Raw genomic sequence first — 20,048 nt, forward strand, 5'->3', positions numbered from 1 at the left:
ATCCGTTCACTCATTTACCCCCGGGTCGAGCTGTAACCCCCCCCCCCACAAATTTGGAGAGAGAGAGAGAGAGAGAGAGAGAGAGAGAGAGAAGAGAGAGAAAGAGAGAGAAAGAGAGAGAAAGAGCGAGAAAGAGCGAGAAAGAGAGAGAAAGAGAGAGAAAGAGAGAGAAAGAGAGAGAAAGAGAGAGAAAGAGAGAGAAAGAGAGAGAAAGAGAGAGAAAGAGAGAGAAAGAGAGAGAAAGAGAGAGAAAGAGAGAGAAAGAGAGAGAGAAGAGAGAGAGAGAGAAAGAGAGAGAAAGAGAGAGAAAGAGAGAGAAGAGAGAGAAAGAGAGAAGAGAGAGAAAGAGAGAAGAGAGAAGAGAAAGAGAAAGAGAAAGAGAAAGAGAGAGAGAGAGAGAGAGAGGGAGAGAGAGGAACATTCGACATTTGTCCCCGTGTGTTGCCAGGAAAACATTGTTCACAGTGAAAACCCCAAAAAAAATTCAAGGCGATGGCTGTACAAGTTTAAAATGGGAGACAAGATAAATCATAAATTCATTGTAATAGAACCACCAGCCAGTTGACATAAGGATGCCTTGATACACCACCGTTGTGAGAACACTGTGCAATCATTCGATTGAAACTCAAGATTTACACGTGACGTGACGAAGGCTTTAAAAAGGTGAACAACATCATCAACAGAATTACAGGCATTTTGCATCCTGTGTTTTCTCGACAAGTATATGGCAAGTTTTGCTTCAGAAGACAAATAGTTGACTAAAAGGCACTCATCTTTACACAGGCGGGAAGTAGTGAAACCGAAGATAAAAACACAATGCGTAAAAATTAGGCCAAGCCCCCGGACCACACGCGATAAAACTGTAAAAAGTGGTGCCAACCTAGGACAATCAACAAAAATGTGAGAAATGGTTTCCGTCGCACTGCAAAACTGACATAATTCCGTGTTATCGGAACATATGCGATGCGATAAAACATTTGATGGTAAAATGTAGTGCGCCAGCCGCCATTGTAAGTCTCCGGAGCGCTTGGCGATGGGGGCCTTGTACATAGTAAGCCAATTGATGGTGGTGGAAGGAGTAGTCCGGAACATTCTCCCCCAGTGCGCTTGCGGTTCTGCGGGTCTATCGTGAACAAGGGTTAAAACACACAAAGCATAAACACAAGATTTCTCCATCAAATGAAAAGGGGTGAAGCCCTGAAAATGAAGTAGAAGTCTAGGAAAGAGAAATTCAGATAAAGAAGGGCTAGCTTCCGCCTGTGGGGCCCATTTTAGCCCGGTTCTCTTGAAAAAACGCAGGATCACGGAAAAGATCCTTCCTATGACTCGAATGGATCGAACTCCGGTGGCTACAGCAATGTCAGCAGCTGGCTTCCACTTGTAAGGAAAAGGGGTTCTGAGATGTTTAACCTTGATGCATCCGACGTCGATAAACTTTTGCATAAAAGCACGGTTACTGCAGACCCCTTCAAATATGGGGTTTAGAAAGATGGGCTCGTTTAAAAACAGCTCAAGAGAATAGTTCCTGTTGTCACGGCGAACAGTAACCGCTTGCCATGCCTCCAGCATACTCCTATAGAATAGAGGAACTGGTGTTACATCAACTTTCATGGTGTCTATAAGGAACAGTTCTTGGTCATAGTTGAGTTTCCCTGCTTGCTGAAGCAGGCAGTGAGCCGACGCTTTCCACGAGACGTCGGTGTACAGCAGCCTACGAAGTGAAAGGAGGCGAAAAGCCATCACTTTGCTAGAAACAGCAATCAGTCCATGTCCTTCTTGAGCGGCAGGCAGGCTGAGCACACCAGGTCGAAGCCAGTGCTTACCTCCCCAAAAAAAGTCGATAAAGGTAGCTTGTAGCTTTTTGAGAATGAAATCTGGGGGCTGCAGTGCCATTAAAACATGCCAAAGCATTGATGCCGCAAGATTATTTATAACAAGGGTTCGGCCCCAATAAGAAAGTTGACAAAGTAAACCCCTCCATTTCAGCAACCGTCTCTCAGTTTTGATTATAAGAGACTCCCAGTTCTTTAAAATGAAGTTTCCAGGGCCAAGAAAAACACCGAGATAAAGGATTCCATCCCTTTTCCATTCAAGTTGTTCGGGCAGAGTTGGAGGAATGGCTCCATTTTGTGGACCAAGGTAAAGAGCACTGCTCTTCTTCCAATTGACCTTTGCAGAGCTTGCCAAACTAAATTCATGGACACATTGGACCAAGGCGGAGACATCTTCATCCGAATGAACGATTACGCAAAGATCGTCCACATAAGCGATCACCTTAACTGGGTGCGCCGTTGGTTGCGGAAGGAAACCGAGAAGACGTGCACGCAAGCGAACAAGCAAAGGTTCAAGTGCGAGGGAGTACAGGAGGCCCGACAAAGGACATCCTTGGCGAATGCCTCTACTCGCCGGGAAAGGTGGACATAAAATATTGTTAACCTTGAGTAGACTAAAGATCTTATTATACAGTAACTGTACGTGAGAGATAAAATTTTCTGGAAACCCAAACCCACGTAAAACCGAAAAGAGATAAAAGTGATCAATGGTGTCAAAGGCCTTTTCTTGGTCTAAAAAAACCAGACCAACATTTCTTTGTTTAAGATCACAGATATCAATTAAATCACGCACGATAAAAATACTGTCATGTATTGTCCTTTTCGGAACACAGTAGCATTGATCGGGGTGTATGATGTCGCCAATCACGGGCCTGAGCCGGTTGGTAAGAGCCTTGGAGAAAACTTTGTAATCCGTACAAAGCAGTGAGATGGGACGCCAATTTTGCGGTTGCTGGAGGTCTCCTTTCTTTGGGACCAGGGCGAGTACTGCCCTACGACAGCTTAGCGGCAGTAAGCCTAATCGTAGGCTGTCAACCAAAACTTCGAGTAACTCTGGTCCCAGGAGGTCCCAGAAAGCTTTGTAAAATTCTGCAGGTATCCCATCCAAGCCAGAGGCCTTACCTGAAGGTAAGGTTTGTAAAACAGCATGGAGTTCTTCCATGGTTAGCTCCTTGTTCAGTTGCAGGCACGCAGACTCCGACAAGGTGGGTAAGGAGGAAGTCAGGGATCCTGTGATCCCGTTATCGATTCCCTTAGCGCGATACAGGTCAGAGAAGTAGTTCTCGAGGGAATACCTGATGTCTTTTTGATCGTGCGTTATTCTTCCTTCCTTCGTCCTTACTGAGGTAATCTGCTGACCTCTCTTAGTTCGGACTTCCAGTGCAAAAAAGAACTTGGAGGAGGTATCCAAATGACACAGGTTCTCCATTCGGAGACGAATCAGCGCTCCTCTAGCTTGCTTTGCACATAGATCAGCGAGAAGAGCTTTTTTCTTCACCAGCAGAGAGTTCGTTCTCTCAGTACTAGAAGCCGAGAGGTTGGATTGCAAGGATAATATTTCCTTGGCAATCAGGGATTGAAGGGCAGAGTTGTGTTGAGTACGATAAGCTCCATATTGTTGGCAAAACAATCTCATCTGTACTTTGGCATTGTCCCACCACTGCCCAAGGCGGGGGAAGGATGGTTTACGTTGGAGCAAGGCCCTCCAGAATGCATGAAATGCATCAACAAACATTTTTTCTTCCAAAAGGCTCACATTAAAGGTCCAGTAGGCAGCACCACGATTCCGAACTGGTAGGCAAGCACAAAGCGTGACCATGTGATGATCTGAGAAGCCACTCGGGACAATGTCCGCGCCATTCACGATATTCAGAAAAATACTGTTAATATAGAACTGGTCCAATCTTGCGAGCGAGAGACGACTCTTTGCGCACCGACACCACGTGTATTGGCGGACAGAAAGATTGCGGATTCTCCACACGTCAACAAGGGAGAACTTGGACAAGGATCTTAACAGAGGCACTGCGCTTGCTGGGTGAGGCTCCTCTCCATTACGATCAAGGGCAGGGTCCACGGTACAGTTAAAATCTCCACCCAAACAGACAAGTCCATTAAAATCAATGTGCATGAGGGATGTTTCCAACTTAGTATAAAAGGCAAGTCTTTCTGTGCTATCACTAGGTGAGTAAATGTTCAGTACGGTGTGTTTAAAACCATTGTGTGTAAAAGTGACTGAAATTAAATACCCTTTGATTATGTCATTAAAAACTATATGAGAGCTACAGAAGGAAGGCTGTAAATAGACAGCTACCCCAGCCCTTGGGTGTTCCAGACTACTAAAAAACAATTTTCCTTTCATTATCCTTTGCTACTCCCCCATACAAGAGGAACTACATCTTGTCTCTTGTAGAAGTAGAATATCGATGCGATTTTCCTTAACAAACTGTTTAACTTCAATTTTCCTTAGGGAAGAACGTCCCCCATTAATATTCAAACTGGCGAAGGAGAAAGCCATGATATAAGGGTGTATATAAACGTGTCAAACGTGTCAAACGTGCCAAACAGCTTGGCTGGGCTACATCTGCAGCTCCTTCTTCGCTTTCAGGATACATTTCTGGAGACGATAGACCTGTGATTCGGTCACGCCAAGCTGTCCAGCTTTAACAAGCAATCGCTTCGCGGAGACCACAAAGCCGATTAGGTCAGGGAAAAAATCTTTAATTTTTACCCGTTTCTTCCGAAAAGTGTCCTGGAGAAATTTTATGATCTCGGAGGGTGGAACACTGGTCTCACCCTCCAAATCTTGGGGAAAACCCGGGTCATTCCAGGCTTCGACACTCCCGGCAGAGGCGAGCGACGAGGTCCCGTCCGAATCACATTCCGAGTGTCGGTCCATGTCCATGACATCAATTTCATGCTCCTGAGATGGAGCTGGTGGCTTCATGAGGGAAACGTCACATTCCGCACCCAAAGCAGAAGGAAGAGGAGTATGTGGGGGAGGATGAGGAGGGGGGGCGGGAGGAGGAGGAGGGGGGCGGGAGGAGGAGGAGGGGGGGCGGGAGGGGAAAGAAGGGGGATGGGAGGAGGAAGAGGAGTGGGAGGAGGAAGGAGAGTGGGAGGAGGAGGGGGGGTGGGAAGAGGAGGAGGAGTGGGAGGAGGAATGGGAGTGGGAGGAGGAAGAGGGAGAGGAAGAGATGTACTATCAGGAGAAGTTTCGCATTCTGCTGGGGGTAAACCCGGCACGTCATCAGCCGATGCCTTACACTCTGATTCACCTGGGCTCGAGGTTGTCTGCAACTCAGGAACATCACACACCTCACCCCCAGCAGGAAGAGGGGCAAGAGTGGACTCGGCGTTCACATACACGGTGCCTGTGACCATGGGAGTGGTCACATGCGCTTCCTGTTGCACCACACCAACTTCCCGCTCGAGTTCACCAACTCCACAAGCAGAAGCATTATCATCCTCCAGAGCAAGAACGTCGAACCGATTTTCGGTTTTAAAAACCTCAGATATTGCTGCTTCCAAACGGGACTCGTCATGTTCGTCAGCCGGTGCCATCTTTTTTGGACAGCTCGCCGCCACATCCTGACTGTTATCAGTTAAATGTTTTAATTTATGTTTCCTTTTATAGGGAACAACGGAAAAACCCTCACCATCTGCCTGGGGTTGAGCCACCCCCGCCACCGACGGCTCAGGTAAATTACTCGTATTTGAGGCATCACGAGGGTCCCCGGCTCTAGATGGACCACTTTTAGTGTTAATAGTCTTCACCGGTATCGATGCAACACCGGCGGTATTCTTGGGGCAAGCGTTTTTTAAATGCCCCGATTCACCACAATTAAAGCAAGTTATAGTTTCCGTTGCAATATAGATTTGATAATTGCGGTTTTTATATTTCAACGTCATAACTGCAATGAGTGATTGAGCGTTATCTTTTAAAATGATATAACAATGACGTCGGAACGACATAACATGCCGAACCGAGGCGTCAGAGCGAAGACGAAGCGGAACCATCGAGACCCGCGACACAACTGTGCCAAAAACACTTAGTGCAGAGACTATCTCTTCACTAGTGAAAAAAGGAGGAATATTGGACAGAGTTAACCGAACGGCCATTGTGTCCAAAGGATTAACGTTAACAAAAATATCCGGCGCGACGGTTAAACCGATTTCAACTGCCTGGGCCACGTGTCGCACGTCCAACAGGAAAACCACAATGCGACGATTCATTTTTGAAGCTGCAAGAACATTCTCGATTCCAACAAGGTCTCCTAAACCTATCACCATATTCTCAACACTAACTCCATCAGGTGGAATAATTATCACTCCCTCCTTACGAGTGAGCGACTCGTACACACTATTGGACAAACGTCCGTTTGCCATAGCTGAAAATAAAATAAGGGAAGCTTAAGTCAAACAAAAAGAAACCTGTCACAAGCAACCAGCAAGTGGAGGTAAAGGAAAAAGATAAGGAAAAACAATATATAAATGAGGAATCGATACCACCGACGAGCAGTTCGACCAAAAAAACAAGGCAAATGAAACGCAGGCTCAGAAACCGAAGGTTTCAACAACAACCTGCGAAAACACTTACCGTGTGCTCTCCCGCTCTCTCTCAAGTCTCAACACACACAGGAAACAAGGGGAAAACTTTACAATCAGAAACAGGGACACAATGGAGCGAATAAGGAAAATAGGAAACAGCCAAGACAGAGCACTCACGACACGAAGCGAGCAGACGCCATGACACCGCACCCAACGCACCGACAGCCGGCAGATGGCGACAGAGAGAGAGAGAGAGAGAGAGAGAGTGAGAGAGAGAGAGAGAGTGAGAGAGAGAGAGAGAGAGAGAGAGAGAGAGAGAGACTTTGACCTTTATGTGCTTTTATTATAAAAGTATCAAAACACACATGGAAGAACACCGCAAAATTTTTACAAGAAAAAGAAAGTTGTACAAGCAAAAAGAATGTATATACATGTATATGTGGACATTGAGCGTAAGTATAATTTACAAAAACAAACTCAACACCTCATCTGTAAAACAATCGTCGTTCACACTGCCGAAACTTATCCGGGCCGACACAATTCCTTTAAAGCAAAACAGCACATTTTCATCTCTGCCACTCAATTTTATCTTTCTAGTTTTATATATTGCGAGTTTAGCAATTCCGCACAGAAAATTCAAGAAAGGGACCGCTGTCTTGTTCTTGGTGCTCCTTTCAATGCCATACACAAAAATTGCAACAGAAAAACAAACTGAAATTTATAAAAGAGCTGTTGGAGGAAACAAAAAAGGGGTACCAATCTCTTACATTTCACAAAAGCATGGGTCACATTTTCAGCCTCTTCACAAAAAGGACAAACATTCAGTACAGAAGGATCAAACTTATTAAGTAAGTATTTGGTGACCAGGGCCTGATGAACTAGTCTCCAATTTAAGTCTCCGGTTCGACCTAAGGTTGGAGACCTATACATCTCTTTCCACACTGGAGATAGGAACGAATTAGCCGGAGTGATCTCATCCCACCGATTTTTTAAAGGTTTTGTGAAACCTGGTATAAGCACCTCTTGGCATATCCCATAAATAACTTTTTTTCCATCACATGGAACACACCGCAACCATCTGACTTTGAGAAGACACCCTGTTGTTTTTTTGAGGTGACTTGGAGCTCGGGGAAATAGAGACGAGAGTCCACCACTTCATCTGCCCCAGTCCACCCGATATTTAATTCCCTGAAAGTTTTAATCACAACTCTCAAAACTTTGTCCACCATTCTAGATGACCGAACCCCCACTTTTGATGTGAGAGAACCGGTGGATAACCATCCATTTAGGGAAGGCTTCATCAGGTCTCGCACTCTGTTTATTCCATTACAGGTGAAGCAATGCATAAATGACCTGGAGGTTGAAATTTCAGGGAATAAAGGATTCAGAACCAATGGCTCATGCATATATTTTTTTGCATCGTAGGACACCTCTAATCGTTGTATTCCAAGGACTTGCCAGGCATTCAGAAGGCTCTGATGAAACTCGGGGAGCAGAGTCGTGTTGACATGCTGCAGGTCCATGAGGAAGAGCTCTCGGTCATACTTCAACCCATCTGCTTCCTGCAGCCAAGCGTTTGTGAGAGGCCGCCACGGGACACACTCACCATACAATAAACGCTTTATCGTCCACATGCGGAAAGCCATTATCCGACTCGGAACATGTATCGAGCTTTGGCCACCTGCATTTCGGGGTCTGCACACCGTGTCTGGTCCAAGCCAATGGTGGCCTCCCCAGAAAAACTGAGTTAGAACCCTCTGAATGCCTGTGACCAAGTATCTCGGAGGTTGGAGGGGGATAACTTTATGCCAAATAAAAGGAACCACCAGGTTATTTATTATTGTCACCCTTGCCTTAAGCGATAGAAGGTGGTGCAACCGTTTCCATCTAGCCAGTTTCTGCTTAATTCTTTCCAAGAAACCCTCCCAATTTTTTTGTTCATATGCTTGGACTCCGAGAAATAACCCTAAATATTTAAACCCCTCTTTGTTCCACTGCATTCCTCCTGGTAACACAGGCAGAGCTGAGGAAGGTGGACTGGGGCCCACCCATAAGGCAACACTTTTGTTCCAATTTACTTTTGCCGTGGAGGCGAGCTCAAACTGGGACAGACATCGAAAGACCTCACCCACATCATTTTGGCTGGAAACAGCAACACAAATGTCATCCGCATAAGCTGAAGTAACCATTTTGTGGTTTTTTGTTAAGGAGACTCCTTCCACTGAGTTTCGGAGCAAAGCTAGTAAAGGTTCGACCGAGAGACTGTATAGCATTCCTGAAAGCGGGCAGCCCTGACGGATGCCTCGCTGAAAGGGAAAAGGGCAACATAAGCTGTTGTTTACCTTCAACAGACAGGATGCATTTTCATACAACAACTTAACATAGGAAACAAAATTTTGTCCAAAACCAGCTCTCTGTAGTACAGCAAACAAAAAAGAATGGTCAACACTGTCAAAAGCTTTTTCTTGATCTAAAAGAACCAAACCAAAACCATGAGATGTAGTACGACCGAGACTGATCAAGTCTCTCACCAAAAAAATGTTATCGTAAATAGAACGCTCAGGAACACAATAAGACTGATCAATATCAATCAAAAGGGGGATGACTTCCTTTAGACGTATCGCGAGCGCCTTCGACAATATTTTATAGTCCGTATTTAGGAGTGACACAGGCCGCCAATTTGTGGCGTCTTGCAAGTTCCCTTTTTTTGGAAGGAGACACAAAACTGACCTCCGGCAACTTAGTGGCAATTCACCTTGTTCAAGGCTATCATGAAAGATGTCAAGTAGAGTAGGGCCTAGAATGTCCCAAAAGGCCTTGTAAAATTCAACTGGGAGGCCGTCAAGTCCAGGGGCTTTCCCATCTTGAATTCCTTTAAGAGCAACAGTAAGTTCTCCGAGAGAGATGCCAGGCTCCAGTTGTTGTCGCTGGTCTTCAGACAAAGATGGGAGCAGTTCAAACATCTCGTTTCTGTTTTGCTGGTTCACAGTTCTCAAGGCAAACAGCTTTGAATAAAAGTTTCGTAATTCATCTTTGATGTCACTTTGAGAAGACAGAAGCGCCCCGTAAGAAGAGCGCAAAGCGTGAATTTGTTGAGGGATCTTGGCTGTCTTTTCCAGGTTTAAAAAGTCTTTGTTTGGTTTGTCAAGTTGGATATTGTCCATTCGCAGTCGGACGAAAGCACCAGATGCACGCTCTCTCACCATTTCAGCTAGTAGTGTTCTTTTCTCTGACAACTGCTGGACATTTTCGTTGGACATTCCAGATTTCTGCTCACAATAAAGTATATCGTTTTTTAAGGCAGTTATCACACCGAGTGTGTTACAGGTATTATAACGACAGTATTGCTGGCAAAAACACTTCATTTGGGATTTTGTGCAATCCCACCATTGCCTTAAATTTAGGTAGGAAAACTTTTGCATTTCACATTCCTTCCATACCATTCCGAATGCTTCTTTGAAATGCTCACTTTGTAAAAGCTTGACATTGAAAGTCCAATATGCACTTCTACACACGTGATGAGGTAGGCCACATTCAACAACAACCATGTGATGATCAGAAAAACCAGATGGCCTTATATATGAATTCTTGACAAGATTTACCTTATCATGGTTAACATAAATTCTATCCAAACGAGCCATTGTCAAAAGATTTCTTGCGGCACAAACCCACGTGTACTGCCGGATATTAGGGTTCTGTACCCGCCACACATCCACAAGTTGAAATTTTTTAATGAGCTGTGCCAAAGGCCTTGCACTCGGTGGATGAGGCTCAGGAGTGTTTCTATCAAGTTGTGGGTTGAGGGTACAGTTGTAGTCTCCCCCCAAGCAAACCAACATGGACAGGTCAATAGTGCTTAAAAAACCTGCTAACTTGTGAAGAAAAGCACTTCTTGCAGAGTTCGCACTAGGGCAGTATACATTAGTCGTGCAAATCTTTTGGTTACCGCTGACAAACTCCACAGATAGTAAATGGCCCTTGCAAATTTCTCTACATCTGATCTCCAACGGCTGGAGTCTAGGATGTAAGACTACTGCAACACCAGCCTTGGCATCAACGAAAGCACTGGAGAAAAAGTGACAACCTTTAAAGATATTACGCCACTCAACCTCAGAAGACTGATTTGCATGCGTCTCTTGTAACATCAGCACATCAATTTTTTCATTCTGAAACATTTGAAACACCTGGAGGCGACGCACACAACTGCGACCACCGTTGATGTTTAAGGATGCTACTTTTAGCTCCACTCTGTTAACTATTCATAAAGTTCCTTGCCCGCTCGAGTTACACATTTTCTTAGCCTCTGGAATTGAGGTTCTGACATGTTAACCTGATAAGGTTCACGAATCATGTTCTTTGCAGTCAAAATAAAATCATGCAGATTCGGAAAGTAGTCTTTGATTTTTACATGTCTTTTTCTGAACGTTTCTTCAAGGAACTTGATAACATTTTCTTGAGAAACCATGGTGATGGTATTGTCATCACACGCCTCACTCTCTTGAGCACCTGAAGCACTAAAGAGTGGAGTAGAAGAGGTTTCATCAGAATCAAGTGCTTCATCTTGATCTGCATCTTTTCCTCCTATTTGCTGAACACTTAGTTTTGGAAACAGCAATTCTACAGGGTCAAGGACCTCCGCACTCTTTGCAGACCCTTCCAAATTTACCATATCCTCTGTGGCTATAAGTATGTCCCCCACCTCATCATCCCTTTCATTTTTATCTGTCAGGGAAGGGTTAACGTTATCCTCACCGTCGCAAGGACTTTCCCCTTTATCTATTTTTTCCTCACTAGCAGATCCAGCTGCTAACTCGTCTGAGCGAGTTTGGTTATCAGGACAAGGACTTACCACATCCTGAGAGGATCGACTATTTTCTGGGTCATACTCAATCTCAGCAAGTGGTGCCAGCGAATCTTCCTCATGTACACACACTTCCTGTACCATCTCCATTACCGCCAAGGACTTTCCGGTGTAGGCCTCACCCTGGAGGTCCTGCGAACCTGACACGATCTGAATCTTATTTTGTTTTTCTTCGGAATCACAGGATTCATCACTTGAATGCTTCTGACCTTTTTTCCTGGTGTCCACTACGGATACTTCCATGGTATCGTCTGCACTGTCGTGTACCGTGGACGAAATGAGAGAGGGTTCAACCACTTTTATTCCCACCTTAAGTGGAGGGGCAGGGTTAGTCACCTCACGTTCTAAGTCTATCACTCCCTCCCCCACCCCACCCCCCCCCCCCCCCGGTCGGGGGGGACGGGTCTGGCGCTTCACTCACCGCAGTCGGTGCGGTGGGTGGATTAACCACTCGATCCGCCTCCTCCCCTTCATGGTGCGGTGAAGAGGAGTCGCTCCTCACCAATCCTCCGCGTTCCTGCGGTTTAACCGCATTGGGACAGGCACTCCTCACATGCCCGTAAGCCCCACACTCGAAACACGTCATAGCCTCCGAGGAGGCATACATTTTGTATTCAAAGCCGTTGATTTTCACACTCAACACGACATTGAGCGTTTTTACATTTGCAGGCAGTATCATGTACACCACTCTCTTAAAGGACATGACATGTTTGAATCGATCGCAAACATTTCGCATCGGCACCATCGAAATCCTCGATACGACCTTACCGAACTTGTTTAATTGTTCACGTAACTCCTCATTTCTAATAAATGGCGGGATATTACTGATGTTAATCTTTACCGTCGGGGCTTGTAAAGCAAACACAGAGAGGAACGTGTTCGGTTCAATGAACAAGCCTTGTTCGACTACACTCGCTACCATGTGCTCCTCGGACAAAAAAACGACAAATTTCTTATTCATACGAGAGGCAGCGCGAATACTGTGTGCACCAACGATGTTTCCAATGGCGGAAAGCACATCGTTAATTTCCACCTCGTTGGGAGGAACACAAGCTAGCCCGTGTTTACGAGTTAGCGATTCGTACGTATCAATGCGGAAACGTTCGCCCGCCATTCTAACTCGACCAAAGAAAAGTTCGTAGCCAAGAACCGAGAGAACCCAATGTTTGTCGAACACCAACAAACAGATCAAATTCCCCCCCCTTGTCCGGACCGGACAAGAAGGTATCAAACCTAAATAATCGAGCTAAAGTAAATAAAAAACGTGCGTTCTAAGCACAAAAATGGCTTACAAAGCGCCGTCAAAGCCAGTAGGCCGCACCCAACAAGGGCCCGCTCTCAATCCTCTCTCTCTCGAAGACAAGGGTGCAGAACGGATGAAAACACAATGCTGAAGCACACAGGATGGAGAAGGAGAGGGAGGGGGGCAGGGGAGGGGAGGGGAAAACGCAACGGGCTCACCAAAGCACAGAGCAGTTGCTCACAGCCGCCATGACGCCACACCCAACGCACCGACAGGTGGCGACAGAGAGAGAGAGAGAGAGAGAGAGACACTAATTTGCGTGTCATCCTTCCCAACGCACCGACAGCCAGCAGATGGCGACAGAGAGAGAGTGAGAGAGTGAGAGAGTGAGAGAGTGAGAGAGTGAGAGAGTGAGAGAGAGAGAGACTTGACTTTTGTGTCCTTTTATTATAAACAATGTAAAGCCATTTCACAAGCAGTTGTAAAAAAAAACACATTTCACAAAGCAGTTGTAAAAAAAAAAAACACAGCAACCAGTTTAAAGAAATTGCATAAGGATCATGAAGACACCACAAAAAGAGCAAAGGGTATTTAAAAGAAACCAGCAAATATACAAAAAATATATATTTTACAAACCAAAGGGGAAGACACAAACAAAACCACAACCAATTTTAAAGGAAATGTTCATGCAAGAGCTATAAATACATCAAGAGCAAATTAAGCGAAAAACTAAGAGAGAGAGAGAAATGTATTCAAGGACACAGGAAGAAACATATATGCAAGCAATCAGTTCCAAAGAAAAAAAGTCAAATCAATCAGGAATTATAAAGTAATTACCACTTTTGAATCATCGACTGAGCACAGAACATTGCCAATACACCACTTTCTCTCAAAAAGTTGGACGTTTCCATTACTGACAAAGAAATCAAATTCTAGCTTGAGTCGTGTTGAGACAAACCCTTTAAAAATAGAAATAGCATCAGAGCCATAGCCGTTATCTATTTTAATTTTCCGAGATTTATATATCGCATATTTTGCAACAGCAACCAAAAAATTGAGAAGAACACTCACATCTCTACATGTGGGCCTGAAAGACACACCAAATATAAACATATGCATATTGAAAGGGAAGGACAATTGGTGAAAAAGATATTCAAGGAACAAGAAAAGCGATGTCAGTCTACGACACTGTACATAAGCATGAAACAAATCCTCCTTCTGGTCACAGAAAGGACAAGTTTCCGGCAGTGAGCTGTTAATACGGTGGACAAAAATATTGGAGGGAAGCGCCCAGTGTGCTAACCTCCATTGTATGTCCGCTAACACACCATGTATTGGTAAGGTGTACATGTGAGGCCAAAGGGGGGTAGAGGGAGACCCCAACCCTAACCGCTCTGACCACAAAGCTACTCGTGTTCTCCCAGAGAGGGGTACATTCTTATTTTGTCGAGAGAGATCACGGATTCCAATCTTAGTTACAAGATGAAAAGGGGGGGTATGTTCAATCTCCGGCTGAAGAGAAGACGAAAGGAGCACTTTGATTTCAGGGAAACCTAACCGAAAGTCCTCAATGTTACCAACACCTTCCCAGCCGATGTTTAGCTGTCTAAATTTTCTAATGACTATACGTACAACTTGGTCTACAAGTCGGACAGACCGAGATCCAACTGAGGTTGCCACCAAACCAGCAGGTTTCCACTTAACTCCAGATGAATCTCTCAGATCACATACTTTGTTAATCCCTCCTTGGATAAATTTTTTAATCAGGGCATGGCTATGAGGGATACCAGGAAAAAGGTTATTGAAGAAAAGGGGTTCTTGAAGGAACATTCGACAATTATAGCCCTCAAGGAAGCGGTGGACGTCAAACCTTTTCCAAGTGTCCAATAAACTCTGATAGAATCTCGGAAGAGAGGCAAAATTTATATGCTCGAGGTCTATCAAAAGAAGCTGCCGATCATATCTCAGTCTACCAGCCTGTTGTAACAGAAAAAATGCAAAGGGCCGCCAGGGCAGCTGTTCAGCGAACAGTAGTCTCTGCAGAGACTGCAGCCGAAAGGCCACAACCCGACCAGAGATATCAACAATGCCCTGGCCACCTTCCTTCCAGTGGTAGTACAATATCTCAGGCCTCAGCCAATGGTAGCCACTCCAAAAGAAGTTTGTTTACTAGCATTCGCTGAGTAGCCATAATTAGTTGGTTTGATGGCTGTAAAGCAATAATTCTGTGCCATAATTTTGTTGCAACCAGATTGTTTATGACAAGGGTACGGCCTCGATAGGAGATGGACCTCAGCAGTCCTTCCCATGCTTTCAATCTGTGCATAATTTGCTCCAACACTCCTTCCCAATTTTTCATTTCTGTTTCACGATTACCGATATGCACTCCAAGATATTTAACCCCGTCCGTTCTCCAGACCAGGTTGTGTGGGAGTGAGGGTGGTGATACACAAGAGAGATTGCCTTTGCCACACCATAATGCTGTACTTTTATTCCAATTGATCCCACCGGAAGAGGCTGCAGAGAAATCTCGCATACAACGTTGTAAAGCAGAGACATCATTGGAGCTTCTAATCAACTCCAACGAGCCTGTCAACTATGATTTCATCAGTTCGAAAAAATGGGCCAAGCTAAAACTCTTAACGAACCGTCACATTTTGTACCTCCTTATGAGGTTTTGGCACGAATTTCCAACAGTCACGGCTTTACTCGAGCTGTGGTTTCATGCTCCCAATTCTGGACCATGCACCAACCAGCACTTCAATCGTGAAAACACAGGGTTTATTCAAAAGGGATAGGGAAGGAGAGAGAGACAGAGAGAGACGGAGACGGAGGCGGAGGCGGAGGCGGAGGCGGAAGCGGAGGCGGAGGCGGAGGCGGAGGCAGAGGCAGAGGCAGAGGCGGAGGCGGAGGCAGAGGCAGAGGCGGAGGCAGAGAGACAGATACAGAGACAGAGACCGATACAGAGACTGATACAGAGACAGATACAGAGACAGATACAGAGACAGATACAGAGACAGATACAGATACAGAGACAGATACAGAGGCAGAGAGAGAGAGACAGAGACAGATACAGAGACAGATACAGAGACAGATACAGAGACAGATACAGATACAGAGACAGATACAGAGGCAGAGAGAGAGAGACAGAGACAGATACAGAGACAGATACACACAGATACAGATACAGATACAGAGACAGATACAGAGACAGAGGCAGAGAGGGAGATATAAAAAAAAAAGAGGGAGGGCGGGGAGGGAAGAAATCGAGCACTTAAAGACAGGGTATGACACTGCATAGCAAAGCGACTGTAACAATCATCCGCATAGTCTTGATGGCTTATGCAAAAGAACTTAGACAGACAGACCGACACACATAACAGGTAAGAGGTGACAAGACTGAAAGGGACGTCTCTGTAGTGAAATCGTATCCGTACTGAACCCGGGTGGGGATGCTCGCTGCTCGCTGTCATTGTTGTCCCCCACTAGGGGCGTGACTATAAGACCCGTTGCTGTGTCAGAGCTCCGAGACTTCTCCCTTGTGACATGTTACATCGGTAGCCTCGTTAATGGTACGCCTTTATAGAATATCTAGCTTGCTTGCATTGACTGATATGAATGGCTTTATGAGATGTCGCATCGTATGCTTATTGTGTATTTCTACTTACAGGAATGATCTGATGATCTAAATGCAATTAAACCAAACCGTTGGACTAAAAGTTGTGCGGACCTGAATGGTTTTCCACAACACTTAATTGCATTTAAGATCTGCTGACATGGCTGGCAACAAGACGTTGACGGTGTCCATTTTCAGCGCCGACCCACAAGCCACGGACGGAGGCTTGCAACTCAAGCACTGGCTCAAGCAACTGGAGCATCTCTTTAATGAGCCTGATACCGCTCCGACGCCTGCCGCGAAGCTGGCAATATTACACTCAAAAATCGACTACCGGGTCTACCACGCGGTCGCTCAATGCACGACGTATGATCTTACCGTCGCGGAGCTCAAGCGGCTTTATATAAAAGAAAAAAGCCCTGTGTATGCGCGTTATTTGCTGCAGACGCGACGGCAGCAACCCAACGAGCCTATGGATCATTACGCCCAGGAGCTCCGGCAGCTCATGCTGGACAGCGCCCAGCCACGGACTCCCGAGCAGGCTAAAGATGATCGACTTTTAGATGCCTTCATAGCAGGGGTCTCCTCTCAGGAACTACGTCTCAAACTCTTGGAGAAGACCGACCTGACCTTCGCTACGGCGGTTGAGCAAGCGACGGTGTATACCGAAGCGCGGATGCAATCGAACGCCTATGATCGCACGCGCCTTTTGGCGGGCACCTCACTACACGCCCGGCCGGAGAGGACCACTGACGAGGACGTGGATCCGCCTGCTGAACTCCGGGATGCTCCGGAGGATGACCCTACCCTGACAGCTGCCGTTACGACCAGCAGACCCAAGGCCTTGCGCGGGGCCGCATGTTTTTTTTGTGGAGGGCCTCGTCATGCCCGAGTCGTGTGTCCGGCACGTGACGCTATTTGCCATTTGTGCTCGCTAAAGGGACATTACGCGAAAGTGTGCAAGAAATCGGCACGCGGCTCGCGGCCCTTCGACTCGCGCAGCCGCGGTCGCGCAGGCGCGGCAACCTTGAACGGGCTTGTAGCAGAACCCACGAGCCCAGCGCCTTACCCGTCTTCGAAGGGGAGGGCCCCTCTCTGCGGCCCGCTGGGCGCTCAGACAACCTTGACTGGCGCCACCGGAAAGCCACCACCGTCTCATTCTCCATCGGGGACAAAGGCCGCGTCCTTGGCCAAACCTCGAGCCACGCAAGGGAAGAAACAGCTTTCGAATACTACGGAAGCCTTTTGTCAAAGCGACCAAACGAAAAAGGCGATTTCGAATACTACTACGGAAGCCTTTTGTCAAAGCGACCAAACGAAAAAGGCGATTTCGAATACTACGGAAGCCTTTTGTCAAAGCGACCAAACGAAAAAGGCGATTTCGGCTACAACGGAAGCCTTTATCTGCCAGGAGTGTCAAAAGGCGATGTCAAATACTACTGAGGCCTTTTCTCATCGGATTTTGAATCGCGAAACACCGGAATGCTGGGGAAAGCCCTCTGATGACGATAATGGATTCCCCATGGTCAACGCAGACTCCGGCCACGATCGCAAAACTGCTGCTGGTGTAGGATCCACCCGCGAGGCTGGTCCGACCCATTCGGGGGGCTCAGTCCCGCTCCCAGCTGCCTCGTCTGGCCTGGCTCAAGCCCTTATTCCCCTTATGGTTGAGGGCCATTGTGTTCAGGCCTTGGTGGACACCGGATCTACGGATAGTTTTATCGACCAGCGACTTGTGCTCAGGCATGGATGGCGGATCGGGCGGTCTACACGACGGATCTTCATGGCTTCCCAGGGACTCCGGCTTAGCACAAAAGGGGAATGCCGATTGAAACTAGTGCTAAAGGGACGGGTTTTCCCTGATGTACACCTTATGGTTTTACCCGCATTATGTGCTGATATTCTGCTAGGACACGATTTTCTTAAGCTGCATGGACGTCTGGTAATGGAGTTCGGTGGGCCTGACACTCTTGTTGTGGGGGCGGACGACGCGCTAACGGTGTGCGCCCTAGCGCAAATGGACGTCCGTCCGCTTTCGCTGTTCCCCAATCTAACCTCCGACTGTACCCCTGTCGCGGTAAAATCGAGACGCTACTCTCGCGCGGACATGCAATTCATTGCGGACGAAACGACTCAGCTCTTGAAAGACGGCATCATAGAACCTAGTAGGTCGCCGTGGCGTGCCCAGGTCTTAGTGGTGCGCAGTGAGGCCCATCGCAAACGCATGGTAATCGACTATTCCCAAACGATTAACCGCTTTACACAGCTGGATGCCTACCCCCTTCCGGGGATGGACGCGCTAGTGCAACAGGTGTCCCAGTATTCGGTCTATAGTACTCTCGATCTCCGTAGTGCGTACCACCAGATCCCTATCTCTAGGGCGGATCGTATCTATACCGCTTTCGAGTCGGGGCAGCGGTTGTACCAATTTACACGATTGCCCTTTGGGGTGACGAACGGGGTCGCTTGTTTCCAGAGGGCCATGGATGACCTCGTTGCGCGGGAGCACTTAACCGATGTTTTCGTCTACCTCGATAACCTTACGGTTTGTGGATATGACCAAGGGCACCATGACGCTAATCTGAAGCGCTTCCTTGAGGTCGCGCAACGGTATCACTTAACTATGAACGAGGATAAGTGCCGATACTCCCTACGCACCATAGATCTTCTGGGGTACACCGTGACCCATGGCTCTGTCTCTCCGGATAAGGAACGTCTGCGACCTTTGCTCGACATGGCCCCTCCCTGCGATCGGGCTTCCCTGAAACGCGCCCTTGGGCTGTTCGCCCATTACTCCAAATGGGTGCAAAATTTCTCCGCGAAACTTCGCCCCCTTGTGGCCTGTGACACCTTTCCCCTGAGTTCGGCCGCATTGACGGCCTTTGAAGGACTTAAGACCGACATCGCCCGAGCCGCCGTAGCAACCATTGACGAGAGCGGCTCGTTCGTCCTCGAAAGTGACGCCTCGGATCAGGCCATCGCGGCGACCCTCTCCCAAGGGGGACGTCCCGTGGCTTTCTTTTCACGGACTCTTACCTCCGCTGAGCGGCGGCACTCGTCCGTTGAAAAGGAAGCGTATGCGATCGTCGAGTCTATTCGGCGATGGCGCCCGTACCTACTCGGGCGGAGCTTCCAAATCATCACGGACCAGCAAAGCGTTGCGTTCATGTACGACACCTTACACGCCCAGCGCATTAAGAACGAGAAAATCACTCGCTGGCGTATCGAACTCGCCGACTTCTGTTACACCATCAAATATCGCCCAGGGAAGGATAACCAGGCCGCCGATGCCTTATCGCGCCCCACTACATGTGCTGGTATCACCTCGTTGGAGGGCCTACGGGTGCTGCATGCTACTGCGGGCCATCCCGGCGTAACGCGTTTCGCTCATTTCGTGCGGAGTGGGAATCTCCCTTACTCGATTGACGATATCCGCCGTATCTGTCGCGACTGCGCTATCTGCGCGGAAATCAAACCGCGTTTCTATAACCCCCCTATGGGGACTCTGGTGAAGGCTACACGCCCGTGGGAACGCTTGGCGATGGATTTCAAGGGCCCTTTGCCGGTGTCGAGCGGCTCTCGCTATCTGCTCACTATCGTTGATGAGTACTCACGATTCCCCTTTGCTTATATGTGCGCGGACATGACTGCTGCCACGGTGATGCGTTGCTTACAGAACTTGTTCTCGATGTTCGGTTACCCGGCCTATGTCCATACCGACCGGGGTGCAGTCTTCTTGTCTCAGGAGGTGCGCGGCTATCTGCTCCAAAACAACGTTGCGTCTAGTTACACCACGCCGTATAGACCCCAGGCTAATGGGCAGATCGAAAGCTTCAACGGGATTATCTGGAGGGCCGTCATGCTCCATCTCCGGACCCACGGCCGGGGCCTCGATAAATGGGCTTGGTCGCTACCTGCGGCGTTGAACTCAATCCGGGCACTCCTGAG

At 47.3% G+C, this 20,048-nt stretch overlaps 1 protein-coding gene across 4 annotated transcripts in view; it reads right to left on the reverse strand.

Moving 5' to 3' along the window:
* Positions 1-20,048, reverse strand: part of LOC137418548 (monocarboxylate transporter 12-like) — a 102,178-nt gene that overhangs the window by 49,671 nt on the left and 32,459 nt on the right. The gene's annotated exons all lie outside the window — the stretch shown is intronic.

Source organism: Myxine glutinosa, chromosome 3 (assembly GCF_964187855.1).
Source record: "Myxine glutinosa chromosome 3, kmMyxGlut1.1, whole genome shotgun sequence".
Classification (NCBI taxonomy): domain Eukaryota; kingdom Metazoa; phylum Chordata; class Myxini; order Myxiniformes; family Myxinidae; genus Myxine; species Myxine glutinosa.